Raw genomic sequence first — 14790 nt, 5'->3', positions numbered from 1 at the left:
CTGATAATATTCTTGCAAGGGGAACTGTGTCCCCAAGTGTGATCCCTTACAATTTGGCCTGACTGCTTGTCTCTTGATTTGCAGTCATGCCCTGTGCCTGGAGTTCCTTTATAAAGAAGAAAAGGGAATTGCAGGGAAATGTAGTCCATCTGAAGTAATGTTAAATGGATGGTAACTGGTCATGGACATTGAGCATGTAGCTAGTTAGAATAGGCTGTGATAGGAAAATGATTGCCTATTTCTTTAAATAATGGACTCTTTTCTGGATCAAAAGTATTGCTGAAGTTTTATAGTTCTATACTGATTATGAAAAGGGGCCTGCTTTCAAAATGTAAATAATGTAGACGTGTATAGGATGTTCTTACGTTTTATGCTGCCCTTGGCCGAGGACCAGTTCAAATCACTGTGTACATATTGCATCATGTTCTTATAGGATAGGATGCTTTTGCATTGTTATAATTTCTCTCTTCCAGGTGTTGCCGAGTCTTTGGCTAAGCAGAGACAGGGATCTAGCTGAATAACAACACTAACCATTTGTATATTGTTACAAATGTATATATTAGACAGATAATATCTGGATGTCATATGTGACTATTTCATGTTTGATACTAATGCTTATTCATGTGGTAATGTTATACTGTTAACCCTTTCCCTGTTTCCCTACCTATCCCAGTTTTTGCCAGGACAATCTCTCTTAGACTGCTTTCACACTGCAGTGGGAGCGGCGTCGGCGGTAAAGTGCCGCTATTTTTAGCGGCGCTTTACCGTCGTTTTAGCAGCGGTGTGCGGGCGCTAGCGGGGTGGTTTTAACCCCCGCTAGCGGCCGAAAAGGGGTTGAACCCGCCCGCAAAGCGCCGCAAAGCGCCGCAAAGCGCCGCTGCAGCGGCGCTTTGCCGGTGGTATTGCCGCGGTGTCCCATTGATTTCAATGGGTAGAAGCGGTTTAGGAGCGGTGAATACACCGCTCCTTCACCGCTGCAAAGATGCGGCTAGCAGGACTTTTTTCACCGTCCTGCCAGCGCATCGCTCCAGTGTGAAAGCCCTCCGGCTTTCACACTGGAGTTAAAGGGGCCGGTTTTTTTCAGGCGTTACACTGGCGCTATTTTTAGCGCTGTAACGCCTGAATACCGCCCCAGTGTGAAAGCAGCCTTAGGCTTGGGAGCTCAAATTGTTTTTTGAAAACTCTGAGCCCTTGTACACACGGTCGGAGATTCCAACGGAATGTGTCCTATCGAACCGTTTTGTCGGATATTCCAACTGTGTGTGGTCTCCATCGGACCAAGTTTTCCAACTTGTCCGTAAAATTTTCCGACAAAATGCTCCGATAGGACATACTTCGATCATGTGTAGCCTACTCCGATGGACAAAGTGCCACTCAATCTCAGATCAAATTCCTAGACCAAAGCTATTGGCTACTAGTGTGAACGTAGTCCCGTCGTAACGAAATAACGTCATCACGTTATGTACAATCAGATTTTCCGACAACTTTGTCCGACCGTATATATGCAACAGTTTCAGACAAAATCCGTCGGACAAAATCCAACGGATTTGGTTGTCAGAATGTCCGACCGTGTGTACAAGGGCTGAGATGTAGTTTTTTGGGCGGGGGGGGATATAGCACCCTGGGGTTTAGTCAGGGAGCGCCTCACCAAATTCCTTGTCAGGAGTAGCTACTGCAGTTAATTGATAGAGATCTATTGATTTCTTCCTAAGTTTGGCCTTGTTGCACTTTTCTATTTTACCACTAATTGGCCTGGGAACTTGGTGATTTTTTATTTATTTTTTTATTTATTGAAAAGCCTGTGGCGTGCAAAACACACCCAAAAAACTTCCACCCGGTGCCAAAAAAAGTGCACGCACATAAAGAGTGAACACAAAAACGTGCAACGGGTGTACCACTGTCCTCCACGAGGAAGGACCTTACCCTGATCCCCCCGGGGCGTTAGGCTCCAGACGGGGGACTGAGGTACTATACTAGGTCCATCTGGCCGAAACCAGACGACCACCTTTCTCTGGAAGGTCTGCCGAAACAGACCCACCCAAGTATTCGGTTGGAGCTCCCCCGAAGGGAGACCCTCTGAGAGAGAGGGCGAACCAAGCCAGAAGGCCTATGTCCACCCCCTCCCTAGACTTTCAGGGTTGGCCCGAGGACTGACACCCTACTCATCACACAAGTGACTAAACTGTGACACACCAAACATAAAAATACAAAAAAGTGACAAACACGGGGTTAAATAAAAAGAAAGTGGGGAGAAGGAAGTGGGAGAGTGAGTGAAAAGTGACCATTGTGAGATACAATGGCCGGCCCTCCGGCCAGGAATAAAAATTTTCCCTGGTCCTAGCCAAAAGGCCGGGCCCAAGAGGCAGGTGTGAAAAACGTGTGTTGTGGTGAAGTGACCATGGTGCCGAACATCAAAGTGATTTCTCACAGTGAATATAAAGCACCCCTGAACTGCCACTTCAGGGGCACATCACCACAGGCTTTTCAAAGCAACCCTGACCCACAGCCCAGGCCACAGCAGCCCCCACCCCAGGCAGAAAGGCATGAAGATCTAGGAGCTTAGTGAGAGCCCTTTGCCATCAGGCCCCACCCTCGCTCCCATCACTCCTACCTAATTACATTCGGGAAGTACTAACCGTTCCCTCGGTGGGAGAAAGGGAAACCTGTATTCCCTCCCGAAAAACTGACCAGAGCTAGAGCTGCTCCAATCCAGGCCAGAAGGCCAGGGTCCCGACCCTTCAGCGCCGACCAGTGGTTCTCCATCCCCATCAGAAGGCTTCCCTTTCGGGCTACGAACCACTCCAGGTTACCTTCACGCCAGCAGGTTTTGCATAGCAACTGCCACCCCTGCTCCACCTCGCCGTAGAGCAGGGATGGAAGCAAGTGCCACCTCCTGGCAACTGATAAGAACAGATACTACACTTGATCTTAGCCAAAAGGCCGAGATGCGATATTAGATATGAGAAGGACAACCCAAGGTCAGGTTATGGATATATGGGGTATCACAGCCATTGCGTAGGGGTGCTGGGAGAACCTATATATTTGGGTGAGGTCAGGTGATCTATGTTCTGTGCCACCCGGACCTCTGTCTGGGTGGACGTGTGTTGTACGCCCCGGGCTGCTAGGCCGGAGATTGGGCCTTTCCTGGGGGCATCTGGCTGCCAGGTTGTGTGAGGGTCTATCCAGAAGTATAAGAGCAGTGCAGGGTTGGGACTGCGACTTACAGTCCAACCAAAAGTTACGGTTCTGTCAGCCAGAGAACCTGTTGTGGTCAGAGGTAGAAGAAGGGAAGCTTGTGCTAGGAGGGGAGATTTGTGCTTGGGGTGGATGTAGGATTGGGGGGAGGATTTGTGCTAGGAGAGGAGATTTTGGCAGGAGATTTGTGCTAGGAGGCGAGATTAATGCTAGGACAGAAGATTTGTGTTTGGGGTGCATTTAGGATTGGGGGATTTGTGCAAGAAGGGGGGATTTTGGAGGTGAGATTTGTGCTAGGAGGGAAGATTTGTGCTTGAGGTGAATTTAGGATTGGGCGGGGAGGGGGAATTTGTGCTAGGAGGGGGATTTGTGCTAAAAGGGGAGATTTGTGCTTAGGTGGATTTAGGATGGGCAGGGGGTATTTGTGCTAGGAGGGGAGATTTGTGCTTGGGGTGGATTTAGGATTGGGGAGGATTTGTGCTAAGAGGGAAGATTTGTGCTTTGGGTGGATTTAGGATTGGGCGGGGGGTTTTGTGCTGGGGAGGATTTGTGCTAGGAGGGGAGATTTGTGCTTGGGGTGGATTTAGGATGGGGTGGGGAGATTTGTGCTAGGAGGGGACATTTGTGCTTGGGATGGATTTAGGATTGAGGAGGGGATTTGTGCTAGGAGGGGAGATTAATGCTAGGAGGGAAGATTTGTGCTTGGGGTGGAGTTAGAATTGGGTGGGGTGTATTTAGAATTGGGAGGGGGGATTTTTGCTAGGAGGGGGATTTGTGTTAAAAGGGGAGATTTGTGCTTGGGTGGATTTAGGATGGGGGGATTTGTGCTAGGAGGGGAGATTCATGCTAGGAGAGAATATTTGTGCTTGGGGTGGAGTTAGGATTGGGTGGGATGGATTTAAGATTAGGAGGGGGGATTTGTGCTAGGAGGGGGATTTGTGCTAAAAGGGGAGATTTGTGCTTGGGTGGAATTTGGATGGCGGGATTTGTGCTAGGAGGAGAGATTTCTGCTTGGGGTGGATGTAGGATTGGGGAAGATTTGTGCATTGGGTGGATTTAGGATTGGACGGGGGTTTGTGCTAGGAGGGGAGATTTGTGCTTGGGGTGTATTTATGATGGGGCGGGGTGGGTTTAGGTTTGGGCGGGGGGATTTGTGCTAGGAGGGAGATTCGTGCTAGGAGGGGAGATTTGTGCTTGGAGTGGATTTAGGATGGGGGAGGGGATTTGTGCTAGGAGGCGAGATTCTTGCTAGGAGGGAAGATTTGTACTTCGGGTGGAGTTAGGATTGGGTGGGGTGGATTTAGGATTGAGCGGGGGGATTTGTGCTAGGAGGGGAGATTTGTGCTTGGAGTGGATTTGTGCTAGGAGGGGAGATTTTGGCAGGAGATTTGTGCTAGGAAGGGAGATTTGTGCTGGAGGGAAGATTTGTGCTTGGGGTGAAGTTAGGATTGGGTGGGGTGGATTTAGGATTGGGAGGATTTAGGATGGAGGGGTGGGATTTGTGCTGTGAGGGGAGATATTTGTGCTAGCAGGGGACATTTGTGCTTGGGATGGATTTAGGATTGAGGGTGGATTTGTGCTAGTAGGGGAGATTCATGCTAGGAGGGAAGATTTGTGCTTGGGGTGAAGTTAGGATTGGGAGGGGGGGGTTTGTGCTAGGAGGGGAGATTTGTGCTTGGGGTGGATTTAGGATGGGGGGATTTGTGCTAGGAGGTGGGATTCATGCTAGAAGGGAAGATTTGTGCTTGGGGTGGATTTAGGATTGGGAGGGGGGATTTGTGCTAGGAGGGGGATTTGTGCTAGGAGGAGAGATTTCTGCTTGGGGAGGATGTAGGATTGGGGAGGATTTGTGCTAGGAGGGAAGATTTGTGCTTTGGGTGGATTTATGATGGGGGGGGGGGGGTTGTGCTAGGAGGGGGATTTGTGCTAGGAGGGGAGATTTGTGCTTGGGGTGTATTTATGATGGGGCGGGGTGAATTTAGGATTGGGCGGGGGGATTTGTGCTACGAGGGGAGATTTGTGCTGGGGTGGATTTAGGATTGGGGGGTGGGATTTGTGCTGTGAGGGGGGATTTGTACTAGGAGGCTAGATTGGGGGGGGGTTGATTTGTGCTAGCAGTAGTACAACCTACTGACATTTTAGGGCTTTTTCACACCAGGTGTGGTGCGATAACGCATGTGAAATTATGCATTTACCCTCACCACACAAAAATGCGTCACCTCTCGCAGTTGTGGTCAGGTGCCAATAATTCCCAATGGCACCCCCATGCAGCCTCCGATTGCATATATGTTTGCACCCACTAAAACGCATTGTATTGCAGTACCATGCATTCTAGTGGGGCTCAATTTAAAAATCATGCCAGCACTTTTTTGTGTGTTTCATAAGCATAGAGCAGCCTAATAAAAAAAAAAAAACGCAAAATGCGGGAAAGTGGAAAAAAGAGCTTGCACTCTCCTTGTGTGAATGAGCCCTCAGACAGGTGTGCCCGGGATAGTGCGCGGTTCTAAAGGGCGCCTTGCCTGAAAAAAGGTTGAAAAACACAGACCTACTCAATATTAGGTGGGAGTCATTATGTTATGGCTGTGTATATATAAAAAGGTAGTAATTACTGTACCAAGCAAGCACTTTAACAGTCTATTACACATGTGCAAGTTTTCTATTCCAGCCACACTGCTCTTCAGATGCTGGAACTACAATTCCCAAAATGCACTTCACTTCTAATTCCCTAACTCTGATCTCTAATCCTCTATAGCTTCCACCAATCAAGTGTCAGGAGGCGTGTTCTAACCTTGCATCACGTTCCCTGATCCACTCCCTCAATGAATCTTCATATAACTTTATTGACAACGGACAGTCTGACAACAGAGGGGTAGCTGGCTTCTACTCAGGGGAGGTGAGTTCCTTTTTAGTAAATAACAGTGAAATAGAGACATGGAGGGTGTGAGGAGAACAGCTGAGAACATTGGTAAACGTTGGAGCAACAGACAGCTGGGAAGGGAGAGTGGCCTGGAATGTGCTGGGAGAGGGTTGTCATGGTGACAGGAGACACAGCCTGATCCTGGTGACTCTGCTCCTATGGACAGATATACAGCACTATAATCCTCATCTGCAGGACTGAGGAGATCCACCATTGTGTAGAATGGGTGCTGTGGATAGTAGTCTATAAGTTATATGATAAACACAGAGACATGCCACAAGAAATCAGCCTGGGAGATTGTGTGATTTTATTTTATATATATATATATATATATATATATATATATGGGACCATACACTATGCAATCAGATTGTACAATCTCCTTTAGAGTTCAATCCATTCAGTTAACCTTTTTACTGCCACGACGTATGTCATATGTCTTTGGCAGCGGCGGGTAGGGTTGCCACCTCATCCCTTTTAAAACTGAACACATATATTAATTACACAGGTTCTGTGGCTGATTAAAGTGGTTCTGCACCTAAAAAAAAAATTATTAAAAGCCAGCAGATACTAATATTGCAGCTGCTGACTTTTAATAAAATCACACTTACCTGTCCCAGGGTCCAGCGATGTCGGCGGCAGATGACGAGCGATCGCTCGTCTCACTGCTGCCCCCGCCGCCATCCTCTGTCAGGGAATCGGGAAGTGAAGCATTACAGCTTCACTGCCCGGTTCCCTACTGCGCATGCGCGTCTCTTATGGTCCCCCGCTGTGTCTCTGGGAACTGTGTGTTTCCCAGAACACAACGGGGGGGGGGGGGATTATCCAGGTAACTGCACCCCCCTCCCCCCTGAAAGGTGCCAATTGTGGCACCGGAGGGGGGGAGGGATCAGATTAGCGGAACTTCCCCTTTAGGGTGAAGTACCGCTTTAAGGAGGTAATTAAACTCACTTGGTGCCTTCTCTGAATTAAATTAGCCTCAGAACTTGTATAATTCGTATGTGTTTTGGTTTAAAGGGATGAGGTGGCAACCCTAAGCAGGGGTGGGGGTGTTACAAACATCCAGCCGCAGGCCTGAGTGTAAATTTGTTAAGCCAGATGAAAGTGATCTAGCGGCTCCACTTCCACATGCCCGGGTAATGGCTGGCCACTTACCCCCCCACCCTGTGGGTGCCGCTGGGTAGAGGGGAGGGAGACCAGCGAACGTCCGTTCACCAATTGTCCTCTTCCTGACCTGGAAGCAACATGTAAAACATCACATCCGGGTCCCTGTGAAAGGAATGGAGTGAGCTCTGCGCTGCATTTGTTTCCTTGAATGGCAGGTGAGACACCCTAATGGCTCATTAAAGGGAACCTGTCACCAAAAAAAAAAAATATATCACATAGGGGACAAAAAAATGAAATACAGTTTTTTTTTTTTGTTTTTTTTTTAAAACAATCATGTTACACCCAAGCACTTAGAGTCCCTGCCCAAAAGATTTTTCATCCCCTCCCACATACACGCATGTACGAACATAAATGCATGTGCCAGGGGTGCCTATGCACCGTTTAGGAATAAAAGTTATTTAAGTTCACTTTTGTAACATGTTACACCCATATTCAGGGTGTAACATGTTATGAATGGACGAGACCCTGCTCCCCTCCCCCTGATCCCCAGTTCTGACAGCTTCTCCCACCCACCCCTGCTAGCTGTAACAATTTTTAAAAAATGCGACCAAGTGGGACGCCGCCCACCACAGTCCTCTGTGAATGAAAAACTACAAGTCCTGACAGCCTTTGCAGCTGTTGGCTTGTAGTTTTCAATGAACTACTACGGCACTGTTTTAAGTCCTCCTTGCTTACTGTACGATGTACAGGCACACAGATGCACTCACAGGTCTGCAGGAGACCTGCATGGCACTCGCTGGTACAATGCTTTAGAGGCTCTAGGAACAAAAAATAATAAATGCACACAGAACGTGTTCCATAGGAAACCAAGTTATATGGACTGTAGTGCAAATCTGCAAAATGCGCTAAAAACGCATAGGTGTGAACCAGGCCTAAAACGTGTGCAAAAAAATGCAGAAATAACTCTGGCAGCAAAAGATTAAGCCTAGGTTCACATATGTGCAAACACAGACATCACATGTGATTCACACCTGGGGCCAATCGCATGCGATGTCTGTGCAATGCAAGTTCAGCCATACAGTCATATGGCTGAACTCGCATTGAATTCGCACAAAAGAAAGGTGCAGGGGCTCCCCCAGCACTCAAATTGGATAGCATGGCTGTTCTCACCAATGTTATCTGATTCCTGTGTGAGATCACAGTTTGCACTGTGATCTGCAAACTGATCTGGGGTTGTCATTAACAATGTATCGACATCTGCAGCGGTTCGCAGAGGGCAGCGGGAACTGCTTGCGGGGGAGATGTGATGTGTGAACCGGCACTGTAATCGCGCTGGTTCCCCCCAATTGCACAAGTGTGAACCAAGACTTAAAGGGGTTGTAAACCCTCATGGTTTTTCACCTTAATGCATTCTATGCATTAAGGTGAAAAATCTTTTTTAGTGCTGCAGCCCCCCTCCCCCCCGTTTTACTTACCTGGACGCTGCAAACCCTCTGTCCGGGAACAAGCACATCATCTGAAGCTGGTGTCTCGGGTCCCGATTGGATGGATTGATAGCAGCGCAGCCAATGGCTCCCGCTGCTGTCAATCAAATCCAGTGACGTGGCGTGGAGTTCTGCATTCTGTGTGAATGGACACAGATGCAGGACTCTGGAGCGTGCCCACCAAGGAAAGCACTTCTCCAACGTAGACACTCGATGTGGGAGGAGCCACCAGCACCGCCATGGCATCCCAGAAGAGGAGATTCGCGGTCACTCTGTAAAATGAACTGCATAGTGGAGGTAAGTATGACATGTTTGTTTAAAATATATATATATATATATATATATATATATATATATATATATAAAAAAATATCAATTCTGGCAGACCCTCTGCACTATATAGTTAATAGTAGATCTAAAGAAGATTGTATAGTGTATGTTCAGTCTTAGCCCTTGTACACACGGTCGGAGATTCCGACGGAATGTGTCCTATCGGACCGTTTTGTCGGATAATCCGACTGTGTGTGGTCTCCATCGGATACTCCGACGGACCAGGTTTTCCAACTTGTCCATAAAATTTTCCAGGAAAATGCTCCGATTGGACATACTCCGATCATGTGTAGCCTACTCCAACGGACAAAGTGCCACGCATGCTCATATCAAATTCCTAGACCAAAGCTATTGGCTACTAGCCTGAACGTAGTCCCGTCGTAACGAAATAACATCATCACGTTATGTACAATCGGATTTTCCGACAACTTTGTCCGACCGTGTGTATGCAACAGTTTCGGACAAAATCCGTCGGACAAAATCCAACGGATTTGGTTGTCAGAATGTCCGACCGTGTGTACAAGGGCTTAGGGCTGGTTCATACCATCAATACCAAAAATTGTTATCTATGTGCGCTGCTCCCACCTTAAATGAGATGTGATGTGCACTGAATAAAATACAGCATGTCTGCATTTTTTATAGTGCAACTCACCTGCATGTCACTGGACGGCATTGAGCTGAATAAAGTCTTATTGTATGACACTTCAATAACGTTCATAAAAATAGAACAAAGAGTGTTGTATAGTGCATTAGAGCACCTCTACACAAAGCACACCAGCGCACACACATTTTTAGCATGCAAGCCTTTACCTGCAAGTAGGCGCCTTTCACACAGGGGCGGTGGGTGTGTCGGCGGTAAAACGCCAATATTTTTAGCTGCGTTTTACCGTCAATTTTGCTGCACTATTCGGCCGCTAGCAGGACACTTTTACCCCCCTAGCGGCTCAGAAAGGGTTAAAACCACCGCAAAGCGCTGCTGCGGCAGCGCTATTCTGGCGTTATAGCCGCTCTGCCCTATTGATTTCAGTGGGCAGGAGCGGTTTAGGAGTGGTGTATACACAGCTCCTTCAAAGCTCCAAAGATGCTGCTTGCAGGACTTTTTTTTGCGTCCTGCCAGCGCACCGCTCCAGTCTTAAAGCCCTTGGGGCTTTCACATTGGAGAGACAGCAGCGGCTATTTCAGGGCGCTTTGCAGGCACTATTTTTAGCATTATAGTGCCTGCACAGCGCCCCAGTGTGAAAGGGGCAGTAGGGTCAAGCTAAGGTTTGGCCTGAACCAATAACCCATAGTTTCTCGTTATGGTTATAGTATGATTATAGGCTGACCCAACTGCTCCTATGACACCTTATCCGATCATTATAATACTTAGCACTAATTCTCCTACAATACCCTCTCCCCACATTGGGGTATAGATAGACAAGGTTATGTTTGTGTTGACTTGCCCTGTTGCGGCCGGTTGCTGCATCAGAGGCAGAATGTATGTTATGTGATGTGCCTTTTGTGGCCTGTTGCCGCATTTGGAAGTTGGCCCCTGTGTGGGAAATGTTTGGCCCCTGCGTGGGCTATTCTGTATGCCAATGAAAAACTCAATAAAAAAGATTTTACAAAAAAAAAAAAAAGGTTTGGCCTGAACCACCAGGAAACTGTCACATGACAGCAGCCCGTCGTCCTAATCGGCTACAGCCATGAAACTCTTAACCCTTCAGCCACATGTAGCAAAAACATCAGGGATGCAGGTGACATCATTGACTTAATATGGCCATATTTGGACAAGGTCATTCATCAACTATAGCCATGTGGCCATATTAGGTCAATATTGTTACCACCCAACCCCACACCCCTTTGTAACATTTGGGTGGTGGTGTCCTATCATATAAGGTCCTCCATCCGATAGTGTCCGCTGCGTACTGCGCATGCGCAGTACACAGCAACACAGATTCCGAAAATTGCTGAGGATGAACGGCGCCTGCGTCGTGAGTCCAGGTTCTATCCCCACCATCCAAGTGGACATAGAGTAGGAATATAAAAGAGCCGAGCGCAGCGAGGCTGAGCCCGAAGCGTGGCGAGCGAAGCTCGCCCGCGAGGTGCCCTCTAATATTCACAACCCTATGTCCGCTTGGATGGTGGGGCTACCACCTCCACTCACGGCGCAGGCGGCGTTCAGCTTCGGAGATTTTCCGAAGCTTTGTCTGCTCCGTACTGCGCATGCGCAGTATGGGGCGGACACTATATGATGGCCGGACACTATATGGTAGAACACCGGGAGAGAAATTCTACAGCTGCAGCTAATGATTTGCAAATCTCACAAAACCATATTTTATTCACAATAGAAAACAAACTAAATGTTTAAACTGAGAAAACGTATAATTTTAAGAAAAAAAAGTAAGAACATTTTTAAATTGATTTTCTCCCAACATAAAATTGCAAAGACTTTAAATATATCATCATCTACAGTATATAATATCAAAAGTTTCTGATATTCTGGCGAAATCTCTGTGTGCAAGGGACAAGGCTGAATATTGAATGCCCTCAGGTGGTAAAACCAGGCATGATTCTGTGGTGGACATCGCTGCATGGGCTCAGAAATACTTCCGGAAATCACTGTCTGTAAACAGAGTTTGCTGTGCCATTCAAAAATGCAAGTAAAAGCGGAGCTCCACCTTAAAAAAAAAATATTAAAAGCTAGCAGCTACAAATACTGCAGTTGCTGACTTTTAATAAATTGACACTTACCTGTCCAGGATGCCCGCGATGTCTGCAGAAGATGACGAGCAATCGATTGTCTCTCGGCTGCCCCCGCCGCCATCCTCGGTAAGGGAATCGGGAAGTGAAGCATTCACTGCCCGGTTCCCTACTGTGCATGCGCGAGTCACGCTGCACGTCTTCACTGGTCCTTGTGTGTTTCTCAGAACACAATGGGGGGGGGGGGGCATCTGCGGATATTCTGCGGCTATCTATGCCCAGAAGTGGGTGCAGATCCCTGTATTATACAGGGATCTGCACCCCCCTTCCCCCCTGAAAGGTGCCAATTGTGGCACTGGAGGGGGGGGGGGGAGGAATCCGATGAGCAGAAGCTCCGCTTTAAATCTCTAGTATGCTCTAGCATGCAAAGAAGAAGCCATATCGGACCATGATCCAGAAACCGGCAAAAGATCATTTAAAATGGTCTGTTGCAAAGTGGAAAACTGTTCTGTGGTCAGACTAATCGAAATGTGATGTTGTTTTTGGCAAGCATGGGCAACGTGTTCTCCAGACTAAAGTGGAGAGGGACCTTCCCTGCTTGTTATCAGTGCTCTGTGCCTAGTGCAAAACCTGGTGTTCTGTGCATCCCCTTCCAGCACCCACACAGACGTCATATTTGGAACACACACTGCCTCTCAATTGACATAAGTGGGACTGCCTGCAATGGCATGCATGGAACACCTGTGCATCCTCGTGTGCATAAACACTGCCCTCGCAAGGGTGTATACTGTAGTGCACTCTGTGTAAATGAGGTCTAACTGGAAATTTTGGCTGCATTAGCACTTGGAGGAAGTAAATCCTGATGGGTTTTACTTCCTCTTTATTTCCCTGCAAAGATAAAGCATAATTGTCTTCTATGCATTGCATAGTAGCCCATTATATGTCAGTTACCTGACACCGAAGCCCGCAATGTCTCCGTTGCCCCACTAGCAGGGAGTGTCCATCTTCACTCCTCTTTCTTCAGGGGCCACGAGCTCCGGCTCTGTGACTGGCCGGAGTCACGTGATGTCACTCCTGCACATGCACGTGGCAGCTGCCAGTCATGGCATGACCCCATTAGAAAGGGCACGATGCGCCGTAGTCATTGGCGCTCAGCTTTTTAGTAAATATCCCCTAAACTGTGGAGATTTAGGAGATATTTTAAGCACCTACAGGTAAGCCTTAATATAGGCTTAACTGACGGTAAAAGTTGTTGTACAAGGTGTACAACCACTTTAATGGGAACTTCCAAGTAAAAGCATGAAGGGGTATTAAAGAAGAGTTCCACCCATTTAAAAGTCAGCATCTACAAAAGCTGTAGCTGCTGACTTTTAATAAACAGACACTCACCTGTCCCACGGTCCAGCGATGAAGCCCGGCATTGCAAGATGCAGTCCGGCACTGCAAGTGTTGGCACCCGACTGTGGCTTCACAGCCAGGCACGTATTGCACATGTGCGTTATGAATAGCTGGGCAACCTTCTGGGACCTGTGATGTGTCCCAGAAGATTGCAGGGAAAGAGGTGAACGTCTGCTCGGCGCCAGGAGAGGAAGTGGGAGCTGGGTACCTGTGAAAACTAGGTAGCCCCCCCCCCCCAATGTGGCATGTCAGGGGGTCACAAGTACTTAAAGCGAAAGTTACACTTTTGGGTGGAACTCCACTTTAAGTAAGTGATTAATGTCCTGTTCTTGTTTACATTACAGAATCCTTATATTTTATTGTTGTGCCATTATACCAGTTTTCTATCCTAAGAATACTTTGAACCATTCAATCATCTGCCCGTCCTCCATTCATACATTTCTTTCCATACATAGATGAAACACTTAGGCAGGGTTCGCATATGCAAATTGGATGCATTTTTTAGCCGCATCCAATTCGCATAAAACGTGAATGTGCCCGGCTTTCAATGGGGCTGGATCATCCATGTGCGGGACGGCCGTGGTGCGGTTTTGAAAAGGGTCTATTGCATTTTTGGGTCTGGTTGAGGTGTGAACCTAGGGAAAATTTGCACCTGATCGGTACAGCGTGTGAGAAGGGGATGGAGCCAGTGCAACAGCACTGTGGGCTGGATCTGAAGTGCCCACAGCGCTGATCTGTGCTCATCCATCCACATTCATGCTCAGCCATGCTCCATCCCCGGCTCATCCATCCCTGGCTCATCCATGCTCCATCCCTGGCTCATCCATCCTCATTCATGCTCCATCCCTGGCTCATCCTTCCACATTCATGTTCATCCATGCTCCATCCCTGGCTCACCCATGCACATTCATGCTCCATGCCCAGCTCATCCATCCGCATTCATGTTCCTCCATGCTCCATGTCCAACTCATCCATCCTCATTCATGCTCCTCCATGCTCAATGCCCAGCTCATCCATCCACATTCATGCTCATCCATGCTCCATCCCTGGCTCATCCATCCACATTCATGCTCATCCATGACACATCAGTGATCATTAAAGCCTCCTTTACCATATCTCTCGGTATCTCCCGGAGATCACATGAGCGGCCATCTCTCTCTCTCCGCTCTTCCTGGCATCCCACTGTCATCAGCAGGGGGAATCTCAGCCGCCCCGCCCACTACATTTGTCAGCCGAGCAGAGGAGAGGGACCGCCGTTCACATGAGCGTCGGGTGCCGCCGTGAAAGGAGGCATTTTTTTAAATAAAACACAGAGACAGGGGGGCACTACATTAAGAGACAGAGCGGATAATGTGAACTTGTGAAAGTGGGTCAACAACCACTTTAAGCTATACACTTACTACAGGACCTTACCCCAACCTGAACTCTAACACTTAGTGGTTGTAAACCTCATACATGAAATATGAACAAAGCATATCCCTCTATAGTGTGTACTTGTCTCAATTAAGAGCACTAAGTGTAATTTCTGTCTGTTACTTTGTTCATTTTGCTATAAGCATTAGTCACTTCCCACAAATTTTCCTGACCACAAGAGAAAAAAGGAGACGGACAAGAGCTCCAGCACACAGCTTGTGATTCACCACCTCAGCTCTGTTCCTGTGTGAATTGGGGTATGTC

The 14790-nt window shown here is 47.8% G+C and overlaps 1 protein-coding gene and 1 pseudogene across 1 annotated transcript in view; one reads left to right on the top strand and one right to left on the bottom strand.

Moving 5' to 3' along the window:
- Positions 1–2868: 2868 nt before the first annotated feature.
- On the bottom strand, positions 2869–2952 carry LOC143956042 (U2 spliceosomal RNA; annotated as a pseudogene).
- Positions 2953–5932: 2980 nt separating this feature from the next.
- BBS2 (Bardet-Biedl syndrome 2) overlaps positions 5933–14790 on the top strand; it is an 85289-nt gene continuing 76431 nt past the window's right edge. Inside the window, exon 1 of the mRNA XM_077455068.1 lies at positions 5933–6088. The gene's annotated coding sequence lies outside the window, so the exon portion shown is untranslated. The remainder of the gene's footprint in view (positions 6089–14790) is intronic.

The sequence above is a fragment of the Lithobates pipiens genome, unplaced genomic scaffold (genome assembly GCF_037356315.1).
Source record: "Lithobates pipiens isolate NorthernLeopardFrog02 unplaced genomic scaffold, aLitPip1_a1.2 Scaffold_10, whole genome shotgun sequence".
Classification (NCBI taxonomy): domain Eukaryota; kingdom Metazoa; phylum Chordata; class Amphibia; order Anura; family Ranidae; genus Lithobates; species Lithobates pipiens.
The sequence above is the reverse complement of the archived record's forward strand: the minus strand, read 5'-3'. Positions and strand labels throughout refer to the sequence as shown.